The sequence below is a fragment of the Ambystoma mexicanum genome, chromosome 8, assembly GCF_040938575.1.
Source record: "Ambystoma mexicanum isolate Mex_15411 chromosome 8, UKY_AmexF1_1, whole genome shotgun sequence".
Taxonomy (NCBI): Eukaryota; Metazoa; Chordata; class Amphibia; order Caudata; family Ambystomatidae; genus Ambystoma; species Ambystoma mexicanum.
The window spans coordinates 1,253,473,168-1,253,489,188 of record NC_090929.1 but is presented as its reverse complement, the minus strand read 5'-3'; the positions used below and the strand labels follow the sequence as shown (position 1 = coordinate 1,253,489,188).

The window sequence follows — 16,021 nt, the reverse complement described above, 5'->3', positions numbered from 1 at the left end:
TTGGGTATCTTATGTCGCTGAATCTTTGAAAAACTTAACTGGCTGGGTCGAAGGTTATAAGGTTTCTACCTTCGAAGGCATGATAAATCTTGTCATGCTGGAACACATTTTTGCTTCTTCTTCCCCGTAGCTTAAGCAGCATTTGGCCGATTCGAAGGAGATAGATCCTAAGAAGCTGGCCATTGCAGCAGACTTATGGGTGTCACATCGAGTGTCCCATAAGGACAAAACTCATCCTGGTAAGCAGGAGGAAGGGAAAAAGTCCAAAGATATGGAGGGTGGGGAATCTGCTAAATCTTCTTCCCATAAGGGCCACAAAAAGAAAAACAAGGGTAAGACACAAGAGAACTCACAGGGTAGTGGAGGTCAGCCTCCGAAACAAATCTCTGGTTACAATAAGCCTCCCTACGTAAACAGACCCACTGGGGCTTGTTTTTCTTGTGGAGCAACTGACCATGTGAAGGGGGATCCCCGGTGTAAGGTTAGACCTTTGGGGGTCCACTCCGCTAATCTGGCCTTCTCCTCCTATGAGGAAGAAGAGATTACAGGAGCATCCTTCTCCTCAGACTCGTTTCCCAGCGGGATAGAGGCTGAGGTAGTTTTAGTGTCCCTGGGTTCCTGGGAGCCTAAAGTCGCAGAGGCTTATGCTAGGATTCCGGATAATACCAAGCACTACTTTAAAGACAGTGTGCTGATCAATGGAGTGGATACTCCAGCTCTTAGGGATAGTGGGTGCAGTCGCACTGTAGTGGATTCTACCTTGGTAGACTCAGAGGAAGTTGCCAGAGCTACTCTGATGCCCACTAAGTTGGCTGACGGCCCCCTCCGTATGTTTCCCGTGATCCCTGTAAATCTTACTTTAAATGGTACAGCAGTCAGGATTCCAGTGAGCATTCAGAGAAACGTCCCGGGAAAGGTCTTGTTGGGTAATGATCTCGGAGCTTTAGGGCTCGTAGGAGACACTGCCGAAAGACCCTACACACGGTCTCAAGCACGGGCAGCATTGGCCAAGTCCAATACGCCGCCCCAGCCGAAGGGGAAACCCAAGGCGAAAGGAGTCGACAAGTCAAGACGAGGGAAAGAGAATATTCCCCCAAGCTCGCCTACCACTGCGGTGGAGGAAGTTGGTCAATCGCCCGGGCCTGACGAGGAGGTGGCGATGCCTGAAGTATTCGACCCCAACGATCATCCTGAACTAAAAGACTTGTTAGTTGAAGGAGGTCCTGATAGGGACGAATTCAGTAAAGGCCAACGTGAGTGCCCATCTCTGGAAGGCCTAAGGAGACAGGCCTGCTCCCAGCTTGAGGGTGAACCTCCTGGGAAGCATAGGATTTATTGGGAAGGTGGACTCCTGTATAGTGAGCCCACAGAGTCTACAGAAGGAGACCATAGGAGGTTGGTGGTTCCCCTTGCTGTTAGGCCCTTCCTCCTGCAGTTGGCGCATGAAGTTCCCCTTGCTGGTCACCTTGGTATGAAGAGGACCAAGCAAAGGTTATCCATGCACTTCTACTGGCCCAAGATGGGGGTGCAAGTAGAAAGTCACTGCAGGAGTTGTGCCTCCTGCCAGTTGTCTGGTAAGGTTGGCGCGACAATCCAAGCTCCGTTGGTTCCGCTCCCAGTTGTGGGGGTACCATTTGAAAGGGTAGGGATCGACATCGTTGGTCCCCTTGACCCGCAAACATCCTCGGGCAATAGGTTTATCCTGGTGCTGGTCGACCATGCAACCAGGTATCCTGAGGCCATCCCATTGAAGACTGTAACTGCCAAGTCAGTTGCAAAAGCTTTACTCGGCATATTTACTAGGGTTGGCTTCCCTAAAGAAGTTGTGTCAGATCGTGGCAGCAACTTTATGTCGAAGTATATGCAGGCTATGTGGAAAGAATGTGGGGTCACCTACAAGTTCTCTTCTGCATACCACCCCCAGACCAATGGTCTGGTGGAACGTTTCAACAGAACGTTAAAGAGCATGATTGGGGCTCTGGAGGAGCCTCAGAGAAGAAAATGGGATCTTCTGTTACCATGCTTACTGTTTGCCTACCGAGAGGTACCACAGGAGGGTGTTGGCTTCAGCCCCTTCGAACTTCTGTTCGGTCATCCCGTACGGGGACCCTTAGCCATCGTCAAAGAGGGATGGGAGATGCCCACTCCCCCTGTTACTACCAATGTAGTTGATTATGTGCTAGGGCTCAGAAAACGGATGGTACTTCTGATGGGCTTGGCTAGTGATAAATTGAAGGCAGGGCAAGCGCTGGTGAAACATTGGTACGACCAGAAAGCTTCCCTCATCAACTTTACACCTGGTCAGCAAGTCCTGATCATGAATCCCATAAGGCCTCGAGCTTTACAGGACAAATGGTCAGGCCCTTACACAGTGGTGGAGCCCCTGGGTGAGGTCAACTATTTAGTGGACCTTGGAAGGCCTGGACAGGCTCCAAAAGTGTTCCACGTGAATAGGCTGAAGGCTTTCGTCCCAAGAGTCGAAATCGCAGCACTGCTACTGGCGTCAGACGTTGAGGAAGAGGAGTCTGAACTTCTCCCTGACCTGTTCCAAAGCGGTCCTTCAGATAGCTCCTTTGAGGGTGTTCGAGTGGCCCCTCACCTGACTTCTGATCAGCAGGCTGAGGTGAAAAGTTTGCTTAGGCAGTTTTCCCCTCTGTTTTCACAGTCCCCTGGTTTGACACCTTGGTGCAAACATAACATTGACACAGGAGACAGTGTACCTACCAAAAGTAGGGGATACAGGATGTCAGACAAAGTACGGTCTTATATTAAGACCGAGGTCAACAAGATGTTAGATCTTGGGGTGATTGAACCCTCTAGTAGTCCTTGGTCCAGTCCTGTGGTGTTGGTTCCAAAGGCAGGCACTTCTGAATTGAGGTTCTGCGTGGATTACAGGGCTCTGAATGCTGTCACCAAGACATATGCACACCCCTTGCCTCGAACAGATGAGCTGGTGGATACTTTGGGTGCCTCCAAGTACCTCAGCACGTTTGACCTCACTGCTGGCTATTGGCAAATAGCTTTAGCAGAACATGCCAAGGAGAAGACAGCATTTTCTACTCCAGACAGCCTTTACCAATTCCGGGTAATGCCGTTCGGGTTGAAGAATGCACCTGCCACTTTCCAGAGGCTTGTGAATCATGTGTTGAATGGGTTGGACGAATTCTGTCTTGCATATCTGGACGATATAGCAGTTTTCAGTGCCACCTGGGAAGACCATGTGAAACACCTCGGGATTGTGCTCCAGGCTCTTCAGAAAGCCCACTTGACCATAAAGGCTAGTAAATGCCAGATTGGACAAGGCTCAGTGGTTTACCTTGGACATGAAGTAGGTGGAGGGAGGATACAGCCTCTACCCAGTAAAGTACAAGCAGTACAAGACTGGCCTACCCCCACTACGCAAACCCAAGTGAGAGCCTTCTTAGGACTCACGGGGTATTACCGCAATTTTGTGGCAGACTATGGCACCATAGCTGCTCCTCTGACTGCCCTCACAACTCCGAAGAAACCCAAGAAGGTAACTTGGACCGACGAGTGTGAGAAGGCCTTCAATGGCTTAAAAGACTCCTTGTGCCAGGCCCCTGTCCTCAGGGCCCCTGATTATCAAAGACCTTTTATCGTGCAGACGGACGCCTCTGACACTGGGATAGGAGCTGTACTATCACAAGTAGATGAGAAGGGTAAGGAACACCCTATCGGTTTTATTAGTCGCCAGCTTAAGGACAGAGAGCTCAGATGGTCCACGGTAGAGAAAGAATGTTTCTCTGTTGTGTGGGCCCTAAGGAAGCTGAGGCCCTACCTCTATGGGACCCACTTCACTGTGCAAACTGACCATAAGCCGTTAAAGTGGCTAATGAACATGAAGGGGGAGAATCCAAAGTTGCTTAGGTGGTCCATAAGTCTACAAGGCTTCGACTTCACTATTGAGCATAGGCCAGGTGTCCAACATAGCAATGCTGATGGGTTGTCCAGAATGTTTAACCGACCTGAACAAGAGACTCATCCAGGGGTGGATTAGTTCCCCCTGTCCATAGTCTGGGAGGGGCGAGTGTTAGGAAAGATTTCGTAATTGTAGGTAATTTTCCTTCCATGTGGCAACCCCTAAACTTTTTGCTGTTGTTTTTCACCTTGTTCTTGACTTTGCCAGAGAAGTGCAGCCTTCTGCCGCACTCCTCTGGGCTTTCGCTCCTTTCTTACGGGGAAACTGACATGCCCTTAAGACAGTCAGTACCGGGGAACGCTGTTTCCCATAGTTTCTTTTATCATGTTGCGGCTTTAGTGCAACATGACACAAGAGGGCACTGTAAGCTAAGTTACAGCTCTCTTGGGTCTCTAGCCTTCTACAGGCCCTAGATACTCTTTTAGGATGGTATTTTGATCGGTGCAAGTCATTCAGGGACTGGAATGGTGGCAGCGATCGATTTGTGTATTTTGAGCTCCTTTTGGCGTTCTGAGCGCGTTTTTTGCACTGAACCCAAAATGGTGGCCTGGCTCCCAAAATGGCCAGACCAAGAGGCTCCTTTGTCTTGTCCACTGACCATCTTGCTCCCTTCACCTTCCCCAGGTCGGGCGACCCGGGGCCTTCCTTATTTGGGCATGTACTTTCCCGCGAAACGTGGTTGCTTTCGCGGGCTTCTACATGTCGTTTGTGTGCCTCCAGGGTGTGGGCTGGGATGTCTGGTCCCAATACACATCCTGGGTGCCAGAGAGTCTAGAGTGGTGTGAATGCCTGGGACCACCGTGGTCCGTGATTGGTCCACGTATGGTATGTGTGTTGATGTGCGGATCTCCCATTGGCTCCCCTCCGTTTTGGCGCGAAGGGAACCGTGTATAAGAGGGAGCTGGAAACACCACTACCATGTCGATCTCCTGAGTTCTCACGAACGAAGGAATACAGGAGCCAAGTATCCTGCAACCACGAGGCTGGACCGAGGAATCGCTGGTGACCCGCTGAAGGAATCCTCCTTTGCACTGCTGTCGTCCTGTGAAACCCTTTCCTCCTTGGATCGAACCAGAAGGCCTGTACTGGTGCTTCGACCTTTGGAATAGCAGGAACAGCTATTCCCGGCGACTTCATCATCTCCTGCCAAGTAAGCCTTCGGAAGCGTCTCTGGGCCATCCAGTTGACTGACCAGCTTACAAGGGAGTCCTGCTCTGTAACCGCCGCCAGGTTGTGTTGTATTTCGAGTCCTTGTCACTCTCCCACGCTTCGTACACTTGGCGTTCCCAAGTCTGAAGGGAGGAGTGTACATTTGGCTCGAATACACACGGCCGCTCCGTTGTCCTGCTGCGGCAACAAACTGTGCCGGTTTCGTTGATTGGGACGTCTTTTTGCTCTACACGACTACGAGGCGTTCCCTGCTCTTCTGAACCTGCCAGCTGCTGAAACTAACGTGGAGAAGCCTGGGTCTGCTTGCTTCGGGGACCGGTGAGTAGTATAGCTAGGATCTGGTCGCCCTCCTGCAGTATCCCATTGCTTTTCCCTGCTGTGTAAAAACAGCACCCTTTTGTCCGTACTCGCGCTCTGCTTCTGCTCGCTGTGGAGGCTGCGCTTGAGTTGCGGAACCTGTTCTCCTTCTGCTGTGCACTAACCCGAACTGCCTGACTTCCTCCGAAGAGCTTCTCCTTTTGCCCGTTGGCACCGGCGTGGCAGGTACTTTGAGCACAAGGCTCCACTCTTCGCAGGGCTCGGACTTCCATCTAGTTAGGTGCCTCTGAAGGCGAACTGAGTCTAAAGCGTTATCGCACTGCCTGTTTTCCTTCCCTGGCAGGTGGACTACACATTTCGTGCCTATAATGCGTAAGACTGTCGTATTTGTATATATATTGTGTTGATATGGTATGTGTTGGTTTAATATTGTGATATTGTGATTTTCTCACTACGGTCATTATTTTAAAGGCCTTAAAATAAATGTGTATCTATTTTTGATATAACAACTGTTTGGAGTAGTTTGTAAGCGCTCTTGCTTTGTGTGCTCATGCGGGCTTTCAGTCACCCTCACCCCTCTTGAGACCTAGTCTTGACCGCCGCGATCGCTACCTTGATTGGTCTGGCTCGTCCAGAGGTTACCCTGTTCCAAGTAATTAGGTTGGCCTTCTGAACTTCTGCGCCACCAGGACAGAGTTCAGAAATCCGTCTTAACAATAGTCAATATGTAATATTAATGCTCTTAAAATGCAATGCCGATGGAACCAAAAACAACTGCAAACGTACTGCTTTCACACACGGACAGGAATCACTTGGTAAGAAAACCTTCACAACAGTAGCCATAATCTACCACACAGGCGACACAGCCAGCGGAGGCCACTATACTGCATAGATTAGAAAGCAATGGTCATGGTGGGAATGCAATGATACTTCCATCATTCCAAAACAGAGATTACCTCCAAATCTTACAAATGCCTACTTAATATTCTTGAAGCCAAAATGTAGTCATTGATGTACAAACCTACTATGCCTTACTCCCCAGCACCAACCCGTACCTTTGTAATTGCACACAAAAAAATGTCCTTCCACACTGTCGACCAAAAGCAACTTGGCATACAGCAAGCATTGAAGAAATGCATTGAAGTGTGTGTTGGACAGTTTTATCTCCAATGAACCCAATGAGTACACTCACACAAACAATTTGTGTACACAAATCACAGTAGCAGTATTTTCCACAGGATATGTAAAAGGGAAAGTACTAAGTATGAGGGTTCACCAAGTACGCAAATGAGTCACCAGATCTCTAAGAATACTCATGCAACTGGAAGACATATGCAACTATCACTACGGAAACCCATAATGGTAGACTACCACTTCAGAATGTACACAGATGTAAAAGTAGCAACAGGAATGCAGAGCTTGTAAACGTCCCCTTTAGGAATAGGACACTGTAAACCATTAGAATATGCCACCTGCTATCTAACTGCAACCAGAATACTACTATGTTATTTGCAGCATTAAAACAACCCAACTCAACCTTCAACAATGACTGTGCTACAAACATATCCTCAAACCCTTCCAAAGTATGAGCAGTTACAGTACGCCAATTGGTACGTAACTACTGTCACAATTCTGCAGTAGCACAGTACAATGCCACAATACCTGCAAAACACCAGCAGCAACCAACACACATAATAAAGAAACAGTGCTACAAAAAAGGAAGCAGGTAAACATTTACAAAATACCAACTGCTATACAACGCCACACATCCAACCAACATATATAGGGCAGAAATCGTAAAGCATTACATTTCCTCCAACTTCAAGAGTACACCTTAAAAAGTGCTATAACCACTCCAAAAGTTACTGTTTTTCATTGTGCACCTTACCAGTAAAGACATTTGGAAGGTTTTTTTTTTAATCCAGCATGGATTTTTTTCCCCACAGACCCAATGATTATGCAAAGAAACACAGGAACTGTGCACATTGGAGAGTACACTGGTTCGAAACATAGTACTTATAAAGTACTAGTTGTGAGGGTACACAAAGTAAACAAATATATGCAATGTAGTGGACTGCAAAGTAATGAAATACCTGCTCTAACATGTTCTGTTCTCTTTTCCCACAGATAATGCAACAACGATTACTACAACATTTCACATTCCATACACAAAAAACAGGACCGGCCCTCCCCACTCCAAACAGTAAGTATGCAATTGTTGGTATCATACTTCTCTACAATGGCCACAGTGCAATGTGTGCACTTATTTCTGCAATGCACATAGCAATGCCCCAATTTGCAATTCAAATCTGCCTACGCCCTACACGCTTCACTACACCCAGTACGGTGTAGGGGCTCCAGCCATGCACTCAATATTGTAGACCATGCCCACAACTGCTGCTGTACTGTACAACTATGCATACAAACATCTATCAATGTAACAGAAACCCCACACATAACACAGCCACCTACCCCTTAGCCACTACAGTTGACATTGCCTGCCATTTCTTCCACACAATAGATAACCTGTTTCTTACGTACACTGTTCACCTAAGCCTATAATAAGTGGACACACTGAATGCACTACACTACAGTAACCTACCCGATAATGTGCACAATCACAACAATGCAAATTGATCAATACATCCATATATGTTACGCAGCTGTTCTAACTGCTGCAACATTTGGCTCCTCGCATTCCACTGGCACTGTTTAGGCCATTAGGTCATCTTCATTGTTATGTACACCATTTCAAAAGAAGGTATACAACACAGATTTCACTGCAGCACATGGTACATATCTCGGCAGCCATATTTCAAACACTGTGTTACTCCTTAAATGTATACATTTCTGTTTCCCTTTCTTATTGTATACTGGAAGCACCATTTGAACACCGTAACCACCTTACAATGTTTGAAGTACATATGAAGTAATTCCTTTTCTTTGATCAACGACAGCCCCAAACATGTTTATGCTGCAAGACACCAAACTGGGTACAATGGCCCAGCCACCCACGTATGCTGAGGCAGCGCACACACAGTCTGCCATCGTCCACCGTTGCCTTGTAACACACTGCACATATAAATATTCCTTAGGGATTGTAAAAGCACATTTTATGTATGTTGCCATCTGTGCATTCAGGGCAGCATGTGTACGGCACCATCATCTCTACTTATACGTCGTACTAACTTCACCGTAATGACAGTACCAACATTCGGAAATGCATGCTACAATCGAAACACGTTGCCGCTGAATCCTTTTTTTTTCCCAGCATCATCTCCGGAAAGCGAAAACTAACATACCTCTCCTCAACAGGACAAATGCTCATTGTAAAACAGCTTTGAGTGGGAAGCATGATTAGCTCCAAGGGCAGACATTCTATGGAATTGTAGAAAAAAAGGATACATAATTTACAGTGCAGTTGCTCTGCCCATGTGCCCCAAAAGGAGTCTGCAATGATTCCATACGCCGTATACTGCAATTTGTCACCCACCCAATACAAGCATGAAATTTGCCGAAGTTATGTAAGTACAACTTTACATCACACGTGTATTACGATTAAAATGTATTAAGCTGCAGTTCTGTATGCATAATTATAAAGGAGAAAGGTACAATACATTTCAAACAACACATCTCATTGGCCCAAGAACAACGGTTAGTTCATTTCAAACGGAACAACCTGGAAAAATTGATGTTTCGTATCGACTCAGTGTAATTCTAAACATTGATTTGTTTTATTCAGTACATAATTTTTATATATATTTAAAAAAGAACGTTTAATCTTAAAAAGATTTAAACAATTCATTAGAGACCTTGAACACACTTCAAATGAAGGAAATCACCTGTTTAAATCATGAATACATCACATAACACAAATCACAACATGTAAACAAGATCATACATAATAAAAATACATTTTTCAACATGTGTCTTGGAAAATAGACTCCCAACATGTTTCTGTTCAAGATGTCGTAAATGACGGAACATTCATCGGGGGAATTATTAGTTGAAGAAGTGGATTCCTTCAATAACAATAGTTCAAGGATCCAAGCCCTCAAAATAGAGAGATATTTTTAAAGAACCTAAAAGCAAATCAAAAGACCTGTATTAGTGGCCATGAGATTAATCTTCAAAATAGAACCAGCTACCCTATACCTCAAGAATTTCAGATTGAGGGCTTGGATCGTGAACTATTGGTATTGAAGGAATCCACTTATTCAACTAATAATTTCCCCCGATGAATGTTCCGTCATTTACGACATCTTGCACAGAAACATGTTGGGAGTCTATTTTCCAAGACACATGTTGAAAAATGTTTTTTATTATGCATGGTCTTGTTTACATGTTGTGATTTGTGTTATGTGATGTATTCATGATTTAAACAGGTGATTTCCTTCATTTGAAGTGATGATGAAACGTTCCTTTTTATATATATAAAAATGATGTACTGAATAAAAAAAATCAATGTTTAGAATTACAGGACATCCATTTTTCCAGGTTGTTCCATTTGAAATGAACTTGTTATGTATCTTACTCCGTGACTTAAGATAAACACAATATCACCTCCACTGAGCTTACACAAGTTCAAAATACAAAATCCTACCTGGTCTTCAACAGCCGATAGTGGAAAGGAGTGATTCACCTGATGAATTTCCACCGCGCAGGGTAAGGCCGCATGGTGTGAAAACACCAGGGAAACCCTCAAGGGGAAGAAAACCCGGATGATGGTTTTCGTTGAAAGCTGGATGCGGGTTCGGATGGGCGTCTTCAGAGGGAAGTAGTCAGCGTCTTGTCATCCTTGGGATGTCACAGAGTCTTTCCAATTCTGCAAATAACTACAATGAGAAGGGACAGTTCACATTCAAATCAGAAAACAGGTAAATGAAATAACTGTTTTTAATTCCTACCGGGTAAGCTTTAATAGCTGTCGGAACTATTGTTCGTGGTGACTTCAAAGGTGGGAAAGATCGGAACTCTAAATGAAACAATAAATGTTTTAATCCAGTTCAGTATGGATTGATAATAAAAGACTGGAGAGGGGAAGATTGTCGTACCTAAGTCCAACAGGGAGGATGAACGAGATCGTGGGAAGGATTCTGTGATCCGGTTGAGATGGCTGCTGGTTGTTGTAGTTTGAGCCTGCCCGTATCACGTGAGTGGCTAATCCGCGGGAGAAAGTAAGTTAGTGATATGAATCGAAGATGAGCTAAAGCTGAATAGGAAAGGAGAAAGATTATACTGCTACCTAAGAGGCACGGTGTTCGAGAGAGAACCAGGGAAGGTAGTTCAGCAGAAAGCAAGCGGAATTGTTCGGTCAAAGTGTTGGAACTCCTAAGAATAGGAAGGAAGAGAAGGAAGACGTGATTAGAGGGTAGCTGAGTAGTTTATGATATAATAGGATATAATAGTTCCTAGTAGCGATACTCACGGAGCATAGCTTCTAAGAACAGTAGCAAAGCGAGGCAGTCCTGTTTTTGGTGTCGGATATACTTTTGCGTTTTGGATGGGTGGAGCAGATTCTATCCCTTTCGGGAACTCTAGACCTGCACCTTGTGGTAGAGCAGCCATCTTGGGAGTAGTGATCAGTATGCTGGCGATATGATGCCAACGGCGCCACAAGGAATAGTGACAAAAAACCCTGTGGGTGTTTGTGACAGAACTAACCGTTGTTTTTGGGCCAATGAGATGTGTTGTTTGAAATGTATTGTACCTCTTTCCTTTGTGTATTGATATTATTAGGTTGAACCCTGACAGTGGAGTAGGGTGTATATACAGTGGGGGTTTGTCCTTTGCCTTGGTTTATTTGTGTGCATAATTATAAATTCACTTTACTGCACACTGTACGGAAGTTTGTGACGGCAGTAATCACGCGCCGTTACAGTGGCATGTCTCCACCATTCCCCGTAAATTGCAACTGTGATTGTACTTCATTTTGTTGCCATTCTTCCCCAGCCCTTGGAATGCAGACATAAAGGACAAGACGAAAAGGGAACGCAATTTGTGCAGTGAAACAGCACACCTTATGCTCACTCATGCAGTGCTACATTCCTGTTTTGCCCTTAACATGCCCTTTCAAACAATTACCAGTTCTAGGCACCCTCATTGTTTTGAAAGTAACAACGGCCACAGGTGGACGCAGCAGTCAACTGGCACACAAACATCGACAGCTCACATTTCAATGTCGCATTTTTTAGCAAACCAGCTGCTGCATTCTCCTGCAATCCGAGGGGAGCCCCATGAGGGTTATTTTTTTATTTTTTTATTTGGACACACACAGAGACATTGTGCCGTGGGTTTAACAACACTCGCTAGCACTGTCATTTTTTATAAAAAGGAAACACATGAAAGAAGCATCTGGTGGCAACGTTTCGAAGACATTTTTCTTGTATGGAGCTGTACAAGGACAGCAACACCTACAAAACAGAGAGCAAGGAAGTGTGTTAACATATGACGCTACTCAATAACACACAGTACATGGTCCATGAGGCAGTCAATTATTAGGACATCCTTCCCGCACACTCTTGTCCTGTACACTGTCACTAATAACGGCTACTTACATCTATTCTTATTCCTCTTTGTTCTCAGATACCTTGCACCTTACTGCACGTGCCACCCCTTCCACATTCCAACAGACAGGTGGTAGACCAAGCATTGCAAGATTACCATAAGCAATGTGTTTTCCATCGTTGTTATCTTGGCTGACCGATATGGGCCTGTATGTTCATTTGCGGTTCCGGCAATACGAACCAACCTGCAAACGTTCATGATGTAAGGCATCCCAGAGGCAACAGCTGCTACCTTGTCTACCTTGCAAAGAAAATGTGTTCTTCCACACGGCCCACCAAGGACCACAGAGTAATCCTTTTACCACTTTGCTAGATGACAAAAGAAGTACAGAAGTGCACAGACAGCATTGCACACTGGAATTCGTTTGAGAAATAAAAGAGCGGTGATTGCAGCCACCTTACACATTCTCGTGAACATTCTGTAGCAAAATAAAACACTTGCAACAATTCACAGTGTTTTTGGTAAAGTATGGGAAATTTCTGGAACTGTACGCTCTGTGTGCGCATGTCTGCTTTTGCTTTTGTTTATGTTGTTCCTTTCCGGAGATAGGTGCTCACATGACAGAGTGCGCTACGCTTGGCACACATGTAACAAAAATACCTGGAGTGCACGCCGTGAGCAACGACTCTCCACAACTAAAGTCAGCTATGCCAGTGACTGTTGTGATGGTGTATGCCGTCCATATGTATAGGTAATGGAAGCGATGCACACATTACAATTCGATACAATAGGAACGCCAAACCGCGTTCGTTGGCCATCTCAACAAGTACACAAAAGAAAGCTAACTGTCAGATGGCCTGCCGTCCTGTATATGGCGGGACTTAATGGTGTTTATGATTTTGTCCGGTGCAAATGTATGTGGGTCGGTCTGTACATTATCCATTCTTTAAATATGTAATGCTTAGTAACTCGTGTCATGTCGCAATATCTTCCTTCACTCTCAAAGCACAGGGTATTATGAGGGACACACCATACCAAACACAAATGGTGGCATGTCAGTCCGTGAACCGCAACAAGTCCAATGACGTACACCATATGCAAGTGCAGGCACTTCACGTCACCTCTGGTGGTCTACCAACTGCAAAATGTCCTCCACAACCATTCTGTAATGGTGAGGACCCACAGGAGACGTGCATATTTCCAAGAGTGTACGCTGGAGTTACATATCAGTATAGGAACGGACCCAAATAAGACAACATTCTGAAACCTACTTCCAACCAGTGTCCAGACTGTTAGTTCAAAGGGCCCTAACCATGCACACAAGGCAGTATGGGCTTGCTACTCCCAACACAACATAATACACCAAATGGAAATATCCCGATATGATCTGCAATACTCTCCCCATACCCAATGGGCTCTGAAGGTAATCACCTGTGCAGCTACTCGACAATGAATTATATGTCAGTAGCTGCGTACATGGCCCATGTTGCAAAAGTGTGACGGTAAAAAAATCCTTTCATGTCCCAATGTCTTACTACACTACCTGAAGCAAGACTCTGCTCACGGCCGCACCATTCCAAGCGCAAATGGTGGCATATCTCACCAATGCTGCTGTAGCAAGTGTAACATGTCCTCCACAATGATTCGAAAAAGGCGAGTACCTTAGGACATTCACATATTTAAAAGTGTGTGAGGTTGAACAAGGTATGGTTATAATAACTTACCCAAGTTAGCGAAGGCAAATGAAATGCACTCTGTATACATATGTGTGCAATCGAGATACCATTATCACAGTGCTCCCATGCATGTTACGGCATTCCCTGAAGCAAGGCTCTGTTCACACCCACACCATTCCAAAGGCAAATGGTGGCATATCTCACCACTGCTGCTGTAAGAAGTCTAACATGTCCTCCATAATGAATCTGCAAACGTACCTTAGGACACTTACATATTTAAAAGTCTGTGGGATGTCAGAAGTTATAGTTATAATAATTTACCCAAATGAGCTGAGGCAAAGGGAATGCACTCTTTATACATATGTGTGTAATCCACATACCAATATCACAGTAGTCCCATACATGGCTGCATTTCGTTGCAGGGGTTGTGCCCAAGGCCTAGGCTCTTGGGTACATGCGGAGGCCTATGGCCTCTGCTCATGCACCCAAGAGCCTAGTCCTTGGACACACCCACTAGGAGTCAATAGAGCCATGCATGGGAACATGTGGCCACGTAGCTTTCCTAACTACAGGTACGTATGGCTATACTAACAGATCCAAACAAGGCAAAATTCTCAAACGTACTTCCAACCAGTGGCCAGACTGTTAGGTCCAAGGGCCCTAGCCATGCACACAAGGCAGTAGGGGCTTTGCAGGCAGAACACAACATAGTACACCGACTGGCAATATCCTCATATTGTGTCCAATGCACTCCCCATACACAATGGAGTCTGCTTGCACCCACCAAAAATGATAGTCGCCTGTGCAGCTACCCGCCAATGAAGTATATGTGAGTAGCTGCGTAAATGGTCCATATCGCAAAACAGTGATGGTAAAAAATACTTCCATCTGGCAATGTCGACCCATTCTCAATTTCTTTGCATCATCTGTAATGCAGTCCCCATTCCTAAGGGAGAGTCCACGCAGTCGCCACAGAAGGTAGTCGCCTGATGTGCTACCCGCAAATTGCCTCACTGCTCTCCCATGCATGGAGGCATTGCATTGCAGGGGTGGTGCCCAAGCCCTAGGCTCTTGGGTACAAGCGGGGGCCTGTGGCCTCCAACCCCATGTACCCAAAGGTCTAGGCCTTGCCCACAACCACTACAAGGCAATGCAGGCATGCATGGGAACATTTGGCCACGTACCATACTTCACAAACGTAACACAGCCACCGACAGCCCAACCCACCGCCATAACACAATGGAAACCCACAAAGCCAACATAAGCACCGGCACCCCTAGGCAACAGCACAACACATTATCAATTTATTCTCATCATCTGCAATGCACTCTGCGTTACCAATGGAGCGTCCATGGAGTCGCCACAGAAGGTTGTCGATCGAGGAGCTACCCGTAAAATGCTGCATTGCTCGCGTACAACCCTCGCACACCACCGTCTTCTTTGACCTAAACAAATTGTCAGCCCTCTGAGAATGTTCAATCTCCGCCCTTAACCTTTCTCCCCTTTCCTCCTCCTCACCTGAAGATTGGTCTTGAATGGATGATATTTATGGTCTTCTAGCACAATAATCCTTCTCCTTCTTTCTCCTTTCTTTTTTTTCTGAGAAAGTGTCTTTCTCACGAAAGGAAGCCACAGTGTACTGCTGTGAATAGCACTACCTGCGGCCCCTCTTCCAAGAGGGACAAACTGGGGAAAAAGCCAGCCGGCACAAAAAACCCCAGAGGTGGAACAGCAACAGCGGAGGTCCGTCGTAAGGATTCCGGGTGGAAGGCAAGCTCCGAAGGAACCGTGAGGTAGCCGACAATGACAGCCAGCGAGAGTCAAACAGTGCGGAGAAAGAACCGGAAAGGAGCCGGAGAAAGGAGGAAAGGATAACAAGAGGTCCCGGAAAACGGGAAGGCAAGAAGCGGCCCGAAGGGCGGCAGAGGAAAGAGAGGATAAAGGAAAGGAAACTAGCGTAACCGCAACCGAAAGAAAGCAGTCAGGGAGCTGACCAAGCGGGTTGCAACGCACTGTGTGCCGGGGGCGTGGCTGATAAGCTTCCCGGCTCGCAGTGAAGGAAACACTAGACTGCTACAGCGACGTTCGAAGAACGTGGCGGAACTCTGCAATGGCGGCCCCCAAGCCGCACCCTGGACCATAACGTCCACGGGAGGCGGCGCATGACAGTATGCCCCCTTCCAATGTTGCAACCTCCTGGCTTTCCAGGGTGAGCCCTGTGAAACTTCCGCAACAACCTAGGAGCATGAACAAAGGTAGAGGTTTCCCATGAATCTTCCACCCTCGAGTATCCCTTCCAGTGTATCAAGTATTCCAAGCGACCTCGCCTGTATCGAGAATCACATTTTTGAGATACCTCAAACTCTGCTTCCTCCTGGGGCGGTGGATTAAGTGGAACCGAACGGGTAGA

General features: G+C 46.2%; 1 long non-coding RNA gene across 1 annotated transcript in view; it reads right to left on the bottom strand.

The window, feature by feature from the left end:
- The window catches only part of LOC138472947 (uncharacterized), a 206,626-nt gene that overhangs the window by 69,969 nt on the left and 120,636 nt on the right, over positions 1-16,021 (bottom strand). Inside the window, exon 2 of the long non-coding RNA XR_011268699.1 lies at positions 10,032-10,263. This is a non-coding gene — a long non-coding RNA (uncharacterized lncRNA). The remainder of the gene's footprint in view (positions 1-10,031; positions 10,264-16,021) is intronic.